The 11038-nt window shown below is 39.4% G+C and overlaps 1 long non-coding RNA gene across 3 annotated transcripts; it reads left to right on the forward strand.

Annotated features, from left to right (window-relative positions):
• Positions 1–3712: 3712 nt before the first annotated feature.
• Positions 3713–10595, forward strand: LOC103739399. Of its 3 annotated transcripts, none has more exons than XR_003850571.1 (4): positions 3713–3961; positions 4345–4448; positions 6473–6556; positions 8782–10595. It is a non-coding gene; the product is annotated as an uncharacterized LOC103739399 (long non-coding RNA). The 3 variants fall into 3 exon arrangements; XR_003850570.1 differs by having other exon boundaries at positions 4348–4448; XR_003850572.1 differs by having other exon boundaries at positions 4348–4448; positions 6473–6547.
• The last annotated feature ends 443 nt before the right edge of the window (positions 10596–11038 follow it).

An 11038-nucleotide genomic window follows, 5' to 3' on the forward strand; every position in this document is an offset into this window, starting at 1 on the left:
ACACACACACACACACACACACACACACACACACACAGAGAGAGAGAAACAAAATATTTTTTTAAAACAATTAAATTGTGGGCCAGGCATGGTGGCACATGCCTTTAATCCCAGCACTTTGGAGGCAAAGGCAGGTGGATCTCTGTGAGTTCAAGGCCAGCCTGGTCTAAATAGCGAGTTCCAGGACAGCTGGGGCTACTGGGAGACCCTGTCTCAAAAAAGACCGAAAAAAAAATCAAATTGCACCAATATAAGGGGAGCTTTTTCATGTTCCTTTATAAAAAAATTTTAATTTATAAATGATTATTTTTATTTTATGTGTATGAGTGTTTCGCCTACATGTATGTAAGTGTACCCATGTCATGCAGTGCCTGTGGAGGACAGAAGAGTGTGTCAGAACTTGTTGAACTGGAGTTAAGGGTGATTGTTAGCCACCGTGTCGGCGCTGGGAACCAGACCCAGGTCCTCTGAAAGAGTTGCCACTGCTCTGAACCACTGACCCATATCTCTAACCCTTTAAATTGTTTTGAATGTCAAAACGTCTCCTTTCTTTTTTTCCCCTTTTCAGTGTTTTTTGAGACGGGGTCTCCCTGTAGCCCCAGCTGGCCTGGAGCTCGCTATGTAGACCAGGTTGGCCTTGAACTCACAGAGATCCACCTGCCTCTGCCCTCCCAAGCACTGGGATTAAAGGCCTATGTTACTCCACTGGGCTCAACACTTCTTAATAACAGGTTGTTAAACCTTTGTCAAGATGAAAAAACAAAAAACAAATCAAGTTTCAAGGCATTCGAAGATCTTTTTGTAACAGAGTGAGTGGTGTATTCAGCTCAGTTCTTCGCTAGGAACCCCTCATAATCTCTCCTAGCCAAACTCTCAGGACAATTTTAAGAACAGAAAGATAGGGGACGTTTCCCACTTATGTAGGAAGTCACGGTCACCACGATGTTATGTCTCTCGTGTGCCACATCGGAATCCTACCCTGGGTGGTTTCTTTCAAGGCTGTTCCATTGAGAGAAATGTTTACAGCAATTTTGCCGGTAACAAAGCTAGTCTGCAGACAAGGAAAGAGAGAAGGTCCGCTCTGCATCTGTAGTGCACATCTGTCTGCACTCATGCTTACCTTAAAGGCAAAAGGGACAGTAGCCACAGTGAGTGCAACAGTACAATAGTTAATTGACTCACATTTTTCCTGGCTCAGACTACTTCCCTTTTGGTTACAGGTTCCAGAATACAGCAAAGCAAACCATTAGAAATGATCATTTTTATAAGTTGAAATGGTAGGTTAGGGTGAATATCTTTTCTTGTGGTCCAAGTTAGTAAGTTGGTAAATGATTGCTTTGGTGTATCAGTAATGTGTCGCAGCCTAAACAAATTACTATGACTTTCCAAAGGCTCTACCCTAACATCAGGGAGTATTTTATGCTTTGGAGAACCTGACTCAAAGGCATACTTGACCAAGCACGATGACTCTGAGGGGCATGAGATAAGCACATGATGGACACATTTCATAGGGAACATTTTCATGTTAACAAGCTGGCAGCAAAACTTCTGAAATTATATATGTAAGCACAACTTGAAACTGAATGCTTTTCTGTATTATATCCTGAACGCATATTATGGAGACCAACAAAATTAGTTTTTAGAAATGAGTCCTTTACTGTGAGGTTAATATTTATTTTCTCTTTCTGTATTATGTATAAAAATAAATTAAGCTCAAATCTTGCTCAGCTTGCTGGAAAGTTGGCTTTAAATTGTAGATACTGCATAAAGATACAAATGAATCATTAGCATATTTCTATAGCTAGTGTTAACTAAGGTCATTACATGGTTTTAATTGAAAAATACCTTATTTGGTTATTAGACATTGTCAGATTGTTTCCTGATGCTTTTGTAGGACCTACCTTTAAAGAATACTTCCTTTTCCTCTAGGTACCCTTTCCTTTATTTACTAACAAACAGCTTCCCTTGGGAAGTTGGAACATAGTTGTTTACACTAAAGCAGCTGATTAGCAGCTGAGAAAACTACAAGACTGAAAAAGTTGCTACAGAAAGAGCAAACTCCTTAGAAGCACTTTCCCCCATTAAATGGGGGAGGAGAAGAGAAAATTGTGTATTCGAGCTGTGTATTCCAGAAGTGAAAATAAAATGTTACCTGGTTTTAGTACAGAGTCATAGAATGAAAAGCAAGACACAGGGGTGATGCATCGAACTGTGCTGCGCCATGACTATACCTCAAGTACAATTACAAAGCTTTCTGGGAAGTCAGAAAATTAGGCAGAGTGGCTCATTCTGTCCTGACTTGTGGCAGGGGTGTGCTGAGGGGCACAGGTTTGCCTCACATAGAGCAAGCAGGAAAGGAAAGCTGCTTGCTATTGGTACTGTGTTCTTCACAGTACATCCCATTAATTACCCAACATAGCAAATTGATGTTAAAACAGTGTTGCAGACATTGCATCTAAAATCAGTGGCACTATAACCTAGAATTTTGCAAACCTGACCTGAATACATGAAGGCAATGTATGTCAAACAAATTAAGAATTGTTTCATTTTCAATTGAAAACATAATGGAATTAATCGGTACCATGCTTTCCTATGAAGTCACATTCCCATTAACCCATTTCTTGTGCCGTTTAGGAGAGGGGAAGAAAGAGGAACACAGGCTGTTTGAACTCAGTGTATGACCAAAAGCAGTATGTTTAAAAAGAAACATTTGACATACTGTTTTCTATCGTTTAAGCATGTGTTCACTTTATCTGTTTTTTTTTCCAACCAAATGTACTGTATGTTCGTGTAATTGACCTTTTCATGTAAATCATTAAAGACAGTGATAAGGTGACTCTGAATAATGTCAATACAGGTCCATTTGATTATAAAGCAAATATTCATAATAATAAGTAGAAAAGGGAGAAGTCTGGAAATTTGTTGTAAGGGTGTTCAAATAATCGTGTAAGGATAAATAAAGTGAAAAACTGATTTTTTGAGTTATTTAAATTAAAAAACAAAAATCATCTTTTGTTTTTCGTTAAAAGGAGGGCAGACTGCCACGTGCAGTGCCTCATTTGGATGTGTCTGGAGTCTTGGAAGCTTGACTACCCTACGTTCTCCTACAAATGGACCTTGAGAGCTTGTTTGGAGGTTCTAGCAGGGGAGCGCAGCTACTCGTATACCCTTGACCGAAGACCGGTCCTCCTCTATCGGGGAAGGTCGTCCTCTTCGACCGAGCGCGCAGCTTCGGGAGGGACGCACGTTGAGCGTTGAGGGAGGAAGGGGACACCCGCCTAGCCAGCCAGATCAGCCGAATCAACCCTGGCGATCAATGGGGTGACAGATGTCGCAGCCAGATCGCCCTCACATCCGAGGAAGCATGGAATCACGTAGACTATATAAAGGGCTGTAAACCTATTACTTAAAACATAGGTCGAGTTTATTTATAAAATTTTCTAATTAATTTTTAACAAGATATTGTAACTAAAGTCAATATTTACTAGTGCGAAAAGGTGTTTCTGCTCCCATGAAGCGAAAATGACTTAAATTCTCGTTATTTTCACGTTACTCAGAATGCTTTGCAAGTAGGTGGGGTCTGCTAATAAACATAGTCGCCTGGATTGGTGAGCTCTTCAGAGGCCCCGCCCTCCCGTTTTCGCCGGCGCATCGTGCGGCGAGCGCTCTGGGCTCTGGGAGCCGCCCTCCTGCCCGGCCTGCCGCCCTCCTCCTCCCTTTCTCCCTCCCCTGGCCTCTGCACTCCCGCCCAGTCTGTCCCGCCGGGTGCCGGCGGCGGGGTCCACTCGGCTCCGTGCGTGCTCTTTTTCATTTCATAGGTGGAAGGCGGGCCTAGAAAGCCTCCAGGCCCGGCGGGATGGCCCCAGGGCGCCTTTCGCTGGTCCTGCCAGGCTCGGGAAGCCACCGACGTGCGGTCGCGCAGTGTCTGGTCCAGCCGTTAGATGACTAGGATAGGCCCTAGGTGCGCACTCTGGGACAGCACTCTCCCTCCAAGCTAAATTTGGAAAATCCCAAGATTCCTAAGGTTAAAAAAATATTGTAACACTGTGCAGAACTGTGGAGTACTGCACTTCAGGAATAATAAGTGTGTTTACAACAAATTGCCCTTGCTTCCCCCCGAGAATAAGAAACCATAAGGCAAAGCTGATCTTCTGCGGTTTCTTTCATGTTTAAAATGGTGGCGTGTTTGTATGGAGTGAGGGAAAATGCAGCAATAAAACCCTTTGCCGTACCAAAGTCCTGCATATCACCTAAGGCTCGGAGCCCGGGGTTGAGGCTATAACGTTAAGACCCTGGGTGTGCAAGGCGCTCAGTGCTGCTTTTTTTTTTTTTTTTTTTTTTAAGAAGGGCTGGAAAGTCATCATGATCTCCAGGCCCAAACTGCACTATCCAAAAGGAAGAGGAGCATGGAATCCGTGAGATAGGCGCTAGCTGCTGCCCGAGTAGAGGTAGGTACCTTGTCCACTGTATCTGCACAGATCAGGCCGGCCGTCCAGGCATTTAAGGGTACTAGGAGAGCCCAGCGCTTAGCCGTCCACCCAAATCACAGCCCGTCTCGTTGAGCCAGAAAATTACCTCCTGTCAGAGACTTTTCTTTAGAAATAGGACATAAGTGGCAGAATTCTCATACCCAGCCCCCTCCCCCTTTTTAATCACTTTTGGCTTCTGAGTCATCCTCAGTATTTATTAATTAACAGGGGAAGGGGGATTTGCCACTTTTATACATTAGACAACCTCTAGGTAAATTTCCTGTTTATGGTGTTCAGCTAGCCTTGGATTCTTGTCTGAATGCTTAAGCATTAGTCCACACAGTATTTTTGGTTTTGTTCTATTTTCGTTTTTTATCAAACAGGAGCTAACGGAACATCGTGTAAACTCTGTGCAGCCTTCACTAATCAGCAGTCATCAGCTTTGTGCTGATCTTGTTCTGTGTGTCTCCTGCATCCACTTGATTTTTGAGAGTATTTTAATCCAAACATTGCGGCAGTGGGAGTATTGTACTTCAATATTTATTCCTAACAGGCAAGGATTATCACACCCAACAAAATTAGCAGTCCCTTATTATCGAACAGTCCGATTGTCTCAAGCAGGCTTTTTTAGTAGTGTGTTCCAGCATGGAATGTAAACAAGGTCTGCACATTGCACGTAGTTGTGCTTTGTTCCTCCTGTTTAAAGAGAATCTGTGTTGGGGTGGGAAAGGTGGCTCAGCAGTTAAGAGCACTGGCTGCTCCTGCAGAGGACTGGGGCTCAGATCCCCACATCCACATGCTGGCTAACAGCCATCCTTAACTCCAGTTCCACAGAATCGGATGCACTCTTCTGACTTCCACCAGCATTACACTCGCTTGTGGTACACTTAAAATGTATTTCCTGCCGGGCGTGGTACCACACACCTTTAATCCCAGCATTCTGGAGGCGCAGGCAGGTGGATCTCTGTGAGTTCCAGACCAGCTGGGCTACTGGGGAAAAAGAACCTGTTTCCTTTGTATTTTAAAAAGACACAAAGAACTTTACAATTGAGAATAACTTTTGATTTATAGAAAAAATGTGAAATTGTGCCATATAACCCTCAGCATTCCCTAGTGATAAACGTTTTACACAACCATGTCAAACTAAGAATTCCCACTGATGCTTGAATAAACTGCGGACTTTGTTCTGATTTCACTGTATTTTCCATAAAGGTCTTTTTACTATTTCAAGAGCCATTTAGTTATGTTTTCTCAGGTGCCCTGAAGCCTTTCTTTCAACTCCTTGATGGTGCTGAGAAGGATTTTTGTAGAGTCCCCCGTTTTGGTTTTGTCTGATGTGTTTCTCAAGATTAGATGGCTTTCTGAGTTTAGGTGGAAGAATACCAAAAAGGTAAATAAATGCCTTTCTCTGCATTCTCTCAGGGTCACAGAGTGTCACATGAATTGCCCCTATTGTGAAAGACCCTGTCCTTTGGTTTGTAGCCCTTCCCCCCAGCGTCACATCATTGTTTTTCCCAGTGCTCTTGGAAGCAAATTGTTAAGCCCAGCCCACACTTTGAAATGATAGGAACCCTACCTCCTCCTCCTGGGGGAGGAAGGATCCTCATTTGGGATTCTTCATAGTGTCATGTTATCAGTATGTGTGGCTTTATGTGATATGAGTAAGTCAGGAGGTTCCAAAGTCAAGAATGTAGTTAGCCATTTTTAAGGGAATTGGAAAGCATGTCCTTGCCATTTCAGCCATGTGTGAATGGAACAAATAAGTATCAGGAAACTCAAAGCACAGAGAATTTACTGCTGGCTTTATCTAATACTTTCCAGACTCTAGGCCTGAGAGCATAAACCAGTCTAGTGTTATATCAGCCTCAGCAGATTCTTGTGTTCGTTGCTCTTTTTCAGGAATTTTAGCTCCATTGATCTGCAAGGTTTATTTATTTATTTTTTTCACGTATCAGCTTGTTTCACAGATAAGCCATCCTCATTTGTTTGGTTTACTTTGGCAGATCTCATCTGTGTATGCATTTCTGAAATTTGTTCAACACTCACACAGTTGGAATTCCTCACATCTGTATAAAAAGGTGAAATTAGTAAGTTAACCATGTATGCACATATATGAATGTATATATGTCAATAGCAAAAATTGGGACAATGGTAGTATCTGGAGTAATGTGAGGCATAAGAGTATGATGGTGCAAATAGGAAAGTATGATTAAATATATACAACATATATAATATATATTGTATAAAATATGCTGATCACAATATTTGACTGTATAAGAAGAAGGAATTAAAATAAAAATTTTGTACACCCTGATTTTTTACATAGAGAAGGAGAAAACTAAATGCAGTGATATCAGGAATTGGAATGGAAAATACTCTGATAGACATATGACTTTAGTAACTCTGTTCTCCTAGGTACTCACAGTGAAACTGAATACCTACACATGAGATGCATGTTATATTTCAGTGTCAACAATATTGCATCTGAGAGCAAAAGCTGCTCTTAGGTGTGTGTCACTTACTACGACTGAGAAAATGTATTTGCTAATCCCTGAACTATTAGTAAAGGGCCAGTAAGGACAGTTGAGTTACTCAAGTATTTGTAAGATCAAGATTTCCAAATTAAAATCTGGGTGGTACAACTAGTCAAATATATGTCTGGGACGAGCTATTTTTTTTTTTCAGCACCTTTGAAATGTCTACTACAGAAATCAAAGAGCAGGATTCAGGCAGTCAGTAGGATAAGCAGTAGAGTGAGATCTCCTGTCTCCTGTGGACATGTGTCCAAGGGGAAGAGCAAAAAGGAGAGAGCTCCCTGTGACCCGTGGGTCCTACTATCTATAGCACATCAAACATAACTCAGCAGTGGTTTGTGTTCAGCTCCCAAGACTGATTGTATTAGAACAAAGCACAAGCTTGACCTTTTGAAGCCAGTCTCTTCTTTAAAAACCTATACATCAAACAAGTATCTTGTCTTCTTATAGTAATAGAAAAATACAATATAAGTCTTCAATCTGGGCCTGTTCTACACTACTGCCTAGGGATAACTCAGTTTCTCTGACAGAGTCTTATTTCTCAGAGATTCAGGAAGTGAAGACAGTCTCAAAACACCATTTTAATTTGTATCACATTTACCCTCATATGAATCTCTCTATATTTCCCGGAATAACTGTATATGGTTAACAAGAATTCAATTCGTATTTTCACCTCACATTATAAATACAGTCCTCACAGTTTAATACAATGGGTGCTTAGGAATGGCACTGTGACCAGATGTTACACCTTGGCAATTTTCTAAGGATCTAACATTCTGACTTAATTTACTAGAACACTGAATCTGATTCAAGGTATGTCAGTGACATGGTCAGAGTGGTGAATTCATAAAACATCAGTGGACACTCCAAAGCATTCAAGAGAATCTTCAATCATAAATAGTTGAAAATCTAGACATATAAATGCAGAGATGGTATAATGGCATAATGCCCAAGGAGCTAGGGGCGAAAAGGAAGAATGAAAAACTGTACAAAGTCAGGAATTGAAACAATCAAAACAATATGTAACCCTGGAAAAATAAATAATCTTCATGATATCCCTTAAAAATTATAACTTAAAAAATTAAATTTTATTTCACTGATGAGAACACTGAGCATTTCTTTTAAGAATGTTTGCATTAGTATGCTCTCTATAGAGTAGTTAATATTTCCAAGTTCAGTCCTGAGTACTCTTCCACTACATGAAGTCATTTAAACTCACAGATATTGTCAAAGAGCTACATAATTTTCTCATGAAAATATGTCCTATTTCTCACCTGTATAATATGTAAGTAAACCACATAAGAACTGCATAGGGGGATTCAGAAACATTGAGATATGTGACATTTTAGGTACTGTGCAGAATCAATATAAGGGCCTCGAATTCTAGGCATCTAGCACTACAATCAGAGCCTGAGGTATGAAACATTTGAGATGGTATTCCATGGATAGTAGACCAAACAATTCACTTTTCATCATTTTCAATGTTTCATTGTCTCGTAAGACATGAATCTTTGGGTATGGGTACAAAAAGGACGCCCAGAATCTCATGTGTTCAATATTTGTGATGTGGACATCAGGATTCAGAAACTGATTTATGGAAAGATGATTGGATCATAAGGGATGGAACCATGACTTCATGGCTGTTCCTCCATTCAGCCATGATGGGAGGAAGTGGGTCACTGATGTATGACATTGAAGCACATGATTTGTTTCTGCTTAGGAAAGACCTTCTTTATTTCTATCGCAATCTTGTTCCTCCTTCTCTCTCTTTCCTTCAGGATGAGAATGCTCCCGTCTGGCACAACGTTACTAGAACCCGACATTTGTTTCTCCGTAAGCCATATCAAATAGAAACAAATATATATGGATCAAAAACATTGGAACAGTGAGAAAAAGAGCCTTTTCACTTTACTTCATAGTTCAGGCATTTTGTCCCAACAGAGGAATTTCTGTCATACAAAACCTTTGTGAATTCATGTCTGTGATCATCTGCTTTATTACATTTTAGAAGGCGCATATACATGCAAGCACGCATTTATGTTATCTGATTCCTAAATTTTATCCAGAGTCTCCCATGTTTGCTCCTTTCTTTCAATGTAAAGGAAAATCCAAATCCATGTGGTCAGTTGTCCCACAAAGTGGTCGTGAGGTAAAAGAAAAAAAGTGACTATTTTAAAATATATCGGTATTCATAAATTAGGATTACAATGATATTGCCAGGTAATTTGCATTATATTTATCATAATTTTTCTAATACAACATAAATCTCTAATAAAGAGATCATGCAAATTACTTGACAATAAATCCCTGAGGAACAGATCCCTGGAAAAAGAACAATCCACTGACTTATCCAAATTTGAAAGGATATCCTTGTATTAGCCTTCACTCATCATCAGCTGAAATAAGGTGTGAGAGTTTCTATTTGGAGAAGATAATATTTTTCATACAACTTCCATATTATATCATTAAATATATGTTTTGCTTATTAAAACAAATCAAGTTATATGCAGTTTTGAAATTGTTTTAAAATGAATTCAAAGCAGTCATATCAAAATGCAGATTAAAAAAACTAAAGAAACAGGATTTGTTTAAATTAATAGACAACTTGGATGCCATTACACACCATTTCCAAAAAGCAACACTAAAATTTTAATATATTGATGATGAACATACAAATGTATTTGTAACATTTTGCAAATTATTTTTCCCTTTTCTGTCTTCATTTAGTTTTTGCACATAAGTTGTATTAATCAATTGCAACAGTACCTACTGAAATATTTATTCACAATTCAATGAATTTGCCATGTATTCATCTCATTAGTGATCAGCTCAAAATCTACTTCATTTCAGGTATTCAGCATTGAGTGTTTTGAATTAGCAGAGGAATGAAGATGAGCAATCCTACTTTACACTGAAGGGCATTCTTAGTGCTACTCAATAAAAAAAAAAAAAGAAGCTAAAGAACCATTTGATTTCATCCATGAATTTGGGATGAGGCATTAATAATTCATAGTACAGCTAATACTAATGATGCCTTGAGGATATACCATGAATTCAGCAACTCTCTTGAGGCGAATATTACAAACAAATGTCACTTGATCCCTTTAAAGCAAAATAGATTGAATTTATTTCCATATTAAACTAATAGTGTAGTCTTCAGAAAGATACAGTACTGGGAATACAACTAAGTTTCATGAAGATATGGTTCTACCTACCCATATCAATATACATTTTTGAGTAAATATAATAATGTAGAATAATGTCTTACGTAGTAGCTCATTTCTTTTTCATCATTAATACTCTGGTTTGCCACAGAATGTCTTCAATCTTTATCACTATCTGCCATTTTCAAAGACCTAGACTACAATGTAACAGGATAGTGTAATGTTAAAGTCACAAATCTTGTAAGATTAATTTTAACTTTTCTCTAATATTTACTGTTTTTATCACATCATGTAATACTGAAAACATCTAACCATTCTGCATATTCAGCATGAAATTAATGTACTTGATAGATTAGTCTCCTCCCTGAGCCACTGGAAATGATTGGTTTCTAATAATCAGAATTCTCCCTTTCCTTAACTGTAGTAGAAATTTGAAAATGGATACATCACACTAAAATGCATTCCTACAGGCAGGGCATGGTGGTGCATGCCTTTATTCCCAGCACTCAGGATGCAGAGGCAGGTGGCCTTCCATGAGATCAAGGCCTGGCTGTTTTACATAGCTAGTTCCAGGCCAGTTGGGCTTCAGGGAGACCCTGTCTCAAAAAGACCGCCCCCCCCCCCAAAAATTCAAAAAATACATTCTTACTCCTCAAAAAGAAAATACAACTGTGAGGAATGTTCCTTTGTTCATGAATTATTCATGGAACAATTGGCACTAATGAAGCATTGCTAATGGACAATATATATTCCTTCAACTCTGGGTCAATATTTGCTGTAAACTATCATAATAATCTTTATAAACCAGAAAATACAAATTTAGCTTAGGGTCAAACTAGCTTACAGAGTCCATCCCTCAAAAAGCTCCAAT

Source organism: Nannospalax galili, unplaced genomic scaffold, assembly GCF_000622305.1.
Source record: "Nannospalax galili isolate Female #2095 unplaced genomic scaffold, S.galili_v1.0 scaffold1699, whole genome shotgun sequence".
Taxonomy (NCBI): Eukaryota; Metazoa; Chordata; class Mammalia; order Rodentia; family Spalacidae; genus Nannospalax; species Nannospalax galili.